This window comes from Leucopleurus acutus (genome assembly GCF_964270905.1).
Source record: "Leucopleurus acutus genome assembly, chromosome: 3".
NCBI lineage: Eukaryota > Metazoa > Chordata > Mammalia > Artiodactyla > Delphinidae > Leucopleurus > Leucopleurus acutus.
The window spans coordinates 63,403,452-63,411,977 of record NC_139145.1 but is presented as its reverse complement, the minus strand read 5'-3'; positions in this window follow the sequence as shown (position 1 = coordinate 63,411,977).

Below are 8,526 nucleotides of genomic sequence, written 5' to 3'. Positions count from 1 at the left end.
TTTCCGTGCAACTATGCATGTGTTCATGCATGCTCCTATCCATGTATGTACCCTTCCAACCAAGCATTCAGCCATCCAGGCACCCATCTGTCCATCATCCATCCATTCATGGAATTTGAACACTTGCTCATGCCAGGCACTCTGAAGAGGTGAAGTATAATAGTGAAGAAGACAGCACCGATTCTCACCTCTAGGAGGAGAGACCCCCAAAAGCCACACTACAGAATGAGACATGCTATGATCAGAGAAGAGTACAGTACACATTCTATTGGTGATAGCTTTGGAAGAGGAGTATGCATGCATCTGTCAAGTGTATATTTTTCTGCTTCTATATGAAATAAGTTACACGCACTGGATATTGTATTAGGTACAGAGTGAGAAATTCTTTAGCTCAGTATTTCTAACTGAATATTGATTTGTTAGTTCCTAGTAGAAGTTCATCTGTGACTTCCGAAGGGGCCCGTTTCTACTTTGGTAGTTATGCATTGGCCCACAGTGGAGGAAGGAGGTGGAGTTGGTTTATTTTATTTATTTAAAATTTATTTATTTTTGGCTGCATTAAGTCTTCCTTGCTGCTCCTGGGCTTTCTCTAGTTGCGGCAAGCGGGGGCTACTCTTCGTTGCGGTGCGTGGGCTTCTCATTGCAGTGACTTCTCTTGTTGTGGCACGCAAGGTTCAATAATTGTGGCACACGGGATCAGTATTTGTGGCACACGGGCTTAGTTGCTTCGCGGCATGTGGGATCTTCCCAGACAGGGGCTCGAACCCGTGTCCCCTGCATTGGCAGGCAGACTCTTAACCACTGTGCCACCAAGGAAGCCTGAGTTGGTTTATTTACTGGATGTGCTCAGGAAACTTGAGTTCAAGTCCCATCCAAGCTTGTTGCCTTAAGGTGACATGCTCCTGGTTTGCCTGGACAGTCCCGATTCATGCCTGAAATCCTGGTATAAGTATTAAGAGTGTCCATTTTTATGCTCAAGACTGTTTGGTTTGGAAGATAAATCATATGGCCCCCTTATCTATAAAAGATGTGAGCCAAGCAGAACACTACCCTCTGCCTGAGTGGCAGTGAGTTCTGCCATTATGTCTTAGGTTCATCTCATGGTGGTGGTCAGAGTCTGATCAGGACCAGCTGTGAAGATCAAGGCTTGAATCTGCGTAGCTCAAGTCAGAGGTGAGCAGCTGCTGTCAAGGATCAAGGCCTTTTCTCACCATGAGGGAGGCCTCTGCAGTTGCCGTGGAATGTCTCCAAGTGGGCCAGCTAATGAGGTGGTCCCCAGAAAGATGTGAGGAAGAGCAGATTTCCATTGGGCCCACACCCCTCTTCTCCCCACTGCAGCCTTGGCCTTGCAGTTACAGGGCATGTGCTGAAGCAGGTCCATAAAGGCCAGGAGTGCAGTAACATGGTGGGGTTGCTCCACGGTGGCCAACAGACTGATTGGTGGATGTGGGCAGACTGGGTGGGACGTGGAAGGTGTCTTCTTCTCCCCAGGCTGGACAAGCAGGTGTGAGAGGAAATTCCTGAATTCTCCCTGATGTGGTCCCTGACATCTAGCATGTGTGCATAGGACAGTTCGTGTCCCTCGAGGGACTTGCTGCTCCCTGGGACACATCCTTAGATCCTAATTAGAGGAAGGAGTATGAGTGGTTTTGGGCCCCTTATCTGTGGATATTTATAGAGTTGGGATCCTATTTGAAGTCAAGTCCTGGCGTTTTAGAAGCTGAGATTCAGTCAATGCAACTTGGCGTTTCCTGGAGGTGGAAGGGGCCTGGGTCTTTTTTTAAAATTAATTAATTAATTAATTTTTGACCGCGTTGGCTCTTCATTTCTGTGCGAGGGCTTTCTCTAGTTGCGGTGAGCAGGGGCCACTCTTCATCACCGTGCGCCGGCCTCTCACTGTCGCAGCCTCTCCCGTTGCGGAGCACAGGCTCCAAACGCGCAGACTCAGTAGTTGCGGCTCACGGGCCTAGTTGCTCCACGGTATGTGGGATCTTCCCAGACCAGGGCTCGACCCCCTGTGTCCCCTGCGTTGGCAGGCTGATTCTCAGCCACCAGGGAAGCCCCCAGGGCCTGGGTCTTGAGTCACAATGTCTGACTCAAGTTCTAGCTCCACCACTGACCCAGTGAAACCTTGGACAAGTTGTGCTTCTTCCCCAAACCTGTTTTTCTGTCAGTAAATTGGGGTTAATCCTTACCCCGATGATCTCATAGCACATCATCTATCCCTCACGTGGGAAGCAAAGGAGCTTTGAAAAGTCATAACATTACTTTATTTACTCACCAAGTATGTGCTCAGCACCTGTCATGTGGCAGTGCATGGTAGGTGCCAGGAACACAACAGTGACTGAAACAATGGTAGCCTCTGCCCTCGCGGAGCTGCTGTTTCATGGAAAGAGACTGATGGTGAAGCAATAAATAGGCAAATAAAGTGGTTGGATATGCTGTAAGTGTTGTAAAGAAAACATGCATGGTTCTGAGAGAGAGAATATACTTGGGTAGGAGAAGCAGGTAAGGGATCCAAGAAGACTCATCTTTAGGGTAACATTTGCACTGAGACCTGAGCGTAGGAGACAGCTATGCAGTTGCAGAATCACGTTCCAGGCAGAGGGACATATGGTAAGTCCCCTTGCCATGCCTGGCACGTGGTTTACAGATCACCTTTGTTTACAAGGATCACGGGAGGTAGTCTGAGTCCATCGGGTTAAGGATTAACCTCGTCTCCAAGAGAGATTATTAGGTGGAAACAGCAAGGCGCAGAACAAGGTGTCTAATTTATCATCTGTTTAAAAGGGATGTGTATATATTCATATGCCCACACATAGGCAGACATCTCTAGGAGACACCAGAAGCTGGTGCTTGTACCTGAGAAGTGAGGCTGGGGGGCTGGGGTAGGCAAGAGACTTGCTTTTAACTGCATATCTATTTGTACTGTTTGATTTTTTTTTTTTACCATGTGCATATACTACTTTTCAATGAAAAACTCAGTTATTTAAAAGTATGGATAGTTATTTAAAGTAAATATCTGTAGGCCATTTGGTAACCAAAGTAAGACTGGTGTAGGAGGAGGGATACGTAGAATCTTCCAGGTGCCAAGAAAACAAGCCAGGGCTGGAACTGAGGATGGGCCTGGGGCCAGCGCCAGCCTCCACGGCCCAGGAAAGGGGAGCATGATGACCTGGGCATCCACTCACACAGGCCCAGACATGTCCATGGCCTTTCTTCTCACTGCATGTGACAGGGGTGCCCCTTCCCCTCTCTGACATTCCTTCCTAAGCTGACTAAATGTGTTTCTTTGGGCCTGAAAATTGCAGCCCCAAGCCCTGCTCATGTGCTGACTTTTATTATAATTATTTGTGTGCAGGTTAAATTCTCTCATAGGATTATATATCCCTAGAGTTCCCAGCGTAGAGCCTGATGCTGCATCGATATTTTAATGTGTGGAGTATATATTACAAAGATGATTCGCTTGCCCCAATAGGTTATCATTCCCCTTCTGTGCCCTTGCCCAGGTAGTGAGCACATTGATTACAGTAACTTTCATCATATATTAGGATGAAAACTTCCAACGAGTTTATAGAAAGACCACTGAATGATTGTAGAATGAGGTCTTTATTTAATAACTGTCTGCTTTACTCCTGTTTTGTTGTTGAAGTTCTTAAAGCATGTTTATGTTTACTTTCCTGCCTACGGATATAATAATGCTTCAGCTACCTGGAATCCTCTCCTCTCCAGAGCAGAGCTGACAGCCATTGAATACAGGAGAAGTTTAATTAGCAGTCAAAATGGCTCAAGATTTATTATCTAATACTACTTTCACTCTTTCTCATAAAGAAATTGCTTTCTCAGAGTTTACTTTCACTTTATACATAACTTTAAAAAGTAGAGTTTTCTAATTTGTATGTCTACAAAAAATTAGGATAAAGAGGAATAGTAGAGACTGATACTTTGACAAAAGCAAGAAGTGACAACCTAATAGCACAGAAAAGAAACATAAAAAAGCAGAGATCTGATTTCAAGAAACATAGTGTTGGTGGCTGTAATTAATCTGGGGGCAAGAGAATTCCATGTGTCTTAAAATATTACAGTAATGGACGTGGAGTCAGTAATTATGAATCCTCAAGGAAAAGTATGTTCTAAATCTTCCATTTAAAGAAGACAGAAGTCAATAAATTTTAGAAAGATTCTTATCAGAAATAGTTAAAATTTTAAAGTGCTGTGGTGCAAAGAATGTTTCTATAACATGATGTAGACTATCTGTCTAAACCGTCTAGACAACAGTCAACATTGTACAAAACAGAGAAACAATAGAGACATTCCCATTAAAACAAGCAATATGATAAGAATGTTTCTCTCTCACCTCTTCTATTTAATATCACTCCACACAATAAGGCATGAAATCATAAAACGAAAGGTATAGCTATTGAAAAATAGAAATCAAAACTGTAATTATTTTTAAATTGTATAATTATCTTATGAGAAAATTTAAAAGCGCCAATAGAAATATTACTAGCATTAATAAGGGTGTTCAGTAAGGTGACCAGGCTACATAAATACTTTATATGCTGTAGCTTTCCTATGTATTAACACTAGCCAGTTGGAAAAGTCTTAATACAAAAAGCTCATTTTAGGGCTTCCCTGGTGGCGCAGTGGTTGAGAGTCCGCCTGCCGATGCAGGGGACACGGGTTAGTGCCCTGGTCCGGGAGGATCCCACATGCCACGGAGCAGCTAGGTCCGTGAGCCATGGCCGCTGAGCCTGCGTGTCCGGAGCCTGCGCTCCGCAATGGGAGGGGCCGCGGCAGTGAGAGACCCGGGTACCACACACACAAACACACACACACAAAAGCTCATTTTAGTTGTCTAAACATATAAAATACCTAGGAATAAACTGAATAAGAAATATGTTGAACACTTATTAATTATGTATTGAAAGCTACAAAACATTAATGTAAGTTATTAAAGATGATTTAAATCAGTGGAAAAGTATGCCATGTTCATGAATTGGAAGTGTGCGTATTTTGAAGGTATGTGAGAAAGTGCTGTGTGAAGATTGAGAAAGAGTGCTATAGTTACGTTACCTAGATCCAAGTTCCAGCTCTACTACTTGCTAATGTGTAATCCTGGTCAAGTTGCCAGATATCTCTGGGCCTCAATTTTCTCATCTATAATAGTAATTGCCTCATAAGATTGGTGTGAGTTGATATGAGGAAAGTGCTTAAAGCTGAACCTGCTACATAGAAATGGCTCAATAAATATTAGCTGTTATTTTATACTAACTTCTCTAAATTAAGTTCTCAGTTTATGGGAATATTAAACAAAATTCTAAATGGATTTTTTGGAGAAACTTTACAAAGGTTATCTGGTAATTAAGAAGTTGGCAAGAATGGTCAAGGAAATTTTGAAAAATAAGAGTTGTAGGGGGATTTATATGTCTAGATATTTATGTGTATTCCAAGATCTTAATAGTCATAAGATGATGGCTCTGACACAAGAATAAAAAGACAAATCAACAGAATAAAACAAAGCTTAAGAATAGACCCAAGTGGATGTAGGAGTGCAGTTTCTCATTTAGTACTTCACAGCATTTGGTAAGGAAGGGTTATTCAATAAATATGCCGGCACAATTCATCTATTGCCAAAAAAAGTTAGCTTTTTACTCTGAGTCAGTGTTTAGCAAAGTGTGGCCACAGGCTTCAGAATTCCTTGGAGCACTGCTTAAAATGAAGGTTCCTAAGCTCCACCCTATGTGGGTTGAGGGTACCTAATTCACATTAAACTATGGGAATCGCTGTCATGGACCATACATCGAAATACATTCCAGACGAATTAAAGGGATAAACATCAAAACTGCCATCTTAAAGCCAGAAGACGATATGAAGGAATATTTACATTATCTTCTATATTTCCAATGTAAGATTTTTTACAGTTCAATAAGAAAAATATGAATGCACAATAGTAAAAAGGGGGGCTTCCCTGGTGGCGCAGTGGTTGAGAGTCCACCTGCCGATGCAGGGGACGCCGGTTCGTGCTCCGGTCCAGGAAGATCCCACATGCCACGGAGCGGCTGGGCCCATTAGCCATAGCTGCTGAGCCTGCGCGTCCGGAGCCTGTGCTCTGCGACGGGAGAGGCCACAACAGTGAGAGGCCCGCGTACCTCAAAAAAAAAAAAAAACAAAAAGTAAAAAGGGCAAAGGACATGAATAACCAAACCACCAAAGAAGAAAGGAGAAGGCCAGTAAGCATATGGAAAAATGCCAAACTTAACTAACACTCAAAAAATGTACATTAAAACTGTATATATCATTTTTCATATTTCAAGAGGGAAAGCAGTTTTTAAAATGACAGGATCCAGTGATGCTGAGGATACAGTAAGATGGGCACTTTGATACGCAGGTGAGGGACTGGTACGCTGAACCAGGTTTCTGAAATGCTTTGTATCAAAAGCCAGAAAATACCCATACCTGTGGGCCAAGCTATTCATCTTCTATGAATTTATCCTGTGGAAGAATCAGAGATTCATATGCGGACTTATATATTCAGGTATTTGTTGTAGCATTATTTAATGGAAAAAATTGGAAACAGCCAAAATGTCCAACAATATGGTAACAGTTAACTAAATCATGGCCCATCCATATGATGAATACTCTTTGGTCATTAGAACTCATGGTTTTGAAGATTACTGTCATTAAATGACATGAGAAAATGCTTACAATGTATTAAATGAAAACACCAGGTTACAAGCTATATAAATAGCATGATTACTTATTTTTTTTATTAAAAATAATCAGAGGGCTTCCCTGGTGGTGCAGTGGTTGAGAGTCCGCCTGCCGATGCAGGGGACACGGGTTCGTGCCCTGGTCTGGGAAGACCCCATATGCCGCGGAGCAGCTAGGCCCGTGAGCCATGGCCGCTGAGCCTGCACGTCCGGAGCCTGTGCTCCGCAACGGGAGAGGACACAACAGTGAGAGGCCCGTGTACTGCAAAAAAAATAAAAAATAAAAAATAATCAGAGACATAGAAAAAAATGGAAGGAAGGAAAGGAAATATACTAACATGTTAATATGCTTATGTCTGGGTGGTTGGATTTGAGCAATTTTATATGTTCTTTATACTTTTCAGATTTTCCAACTTTTGTACAATGTACACGTATTGTATTTAGAATGAGAAAAATGTTAGTTGAAAAATAATGAAACAGGTGAGACTGGCCAAGAGATTTTGAAAATGAGTTGTATTTTAAGATGGTCATAATAAAAATACTGTGGTCCTGGATTTAATAGAAAGATCAACAAAGCAGACTAGATGTGTCAGAATCTGATCGTGCAGAGGAGCAGTGGGGCATGAGGATGGACAGGCAGACGGAGGCGGGGGGCAGAGTGTGTGGGGCCTTGCAGGGCACCCAGGTTTCTCAGAGAGGCCAAACCCCTTTCTGAATAACCCCACACTGCAGACTCCCCTGACCAGGCACATACACGGCCTGAGCCCCCAAGGCACCTGCTGCAAGATATTAGCTGCATCCAAACATGCCACTTGGGCAAAGGCGTATAGTGCTTGGCCAACCCCCCTTGATTCTGCTGCTTTGAAAGGAAAAGACTCCTGTATAAAGAGTGTGCTCTTGGGAAGCCCTGAGGTTGCCAATACAATTCCCCGGCCAAGCTTTCTCTCCTCTTACTCCCATCTCAGTACCCAGTTTAACCGCAGGATCCTGGCAGCTTGCTGGCCCAGTGGGTGGGGAACTCTGAAGCATCAGCCTGGTGCTCATGGCCAGGGAGAGTGCAATCTCTGTTGGCCACTGCGAAATGGACAAGAGTGTCTGCCTGAGGACAGCAGTGTGGCTAGGGAAAGCTGGTCTCAGGTGGGTTTCAAGGAGCAGCAGAGGCCACATGGCTGCTGGAGCCCTATAGACTGGGTGTGGGCTCTTCCGGCTGTTGGAACCAGGAGCCATATGACCTTGGGCTTGTCCCTTCACTTCAGCAGTCAGCCTCGGGCTCCCCTTCTGTAAACAAATTCTCATCGGTAGTAAGTACCTTGAGAGGTCATGTGAGGCTTAAATAAGTGAGTGTATGTAAAACATTTATCCCAGCCGGATACAGGGGAGGCGCTCAGTAAATCACAGTTATAATTATTGCGGACTTTCTATTCCTCCCCAGCCTTGCGGTGTGTGGTGCCAGGTTCTGATAAAATGTGCCTGGCACCCAGGCAGCAAGACTTGTCATTATTACTGGTGCTACTGCTGTTGTTGCTATGGCCTCTGTCCCTGGGCATCCCACGAGGAGATGGCAAGGCTCTCCAGCCCCACCTTTAACAGGGCCTGCAGCTCTTGGATCTTTGTGAGAAAAGGCTTCCTGTGCTGATTCTCTTGTCTGCATGAGCGGCTCAGAGAATGGAAAGCAAGTGGGCGGGAGCCTGGGGCAGGCGTGGTTATTCCCTGAAGTGAGCACAAAGCCTGGCTTTACCCTGCTGTCGTTTGCCTTCCAGTGTTTGCAAACTCTGCTCACAGTAACCTCCTTAGCCAGGCCCTCAGGAGCTGC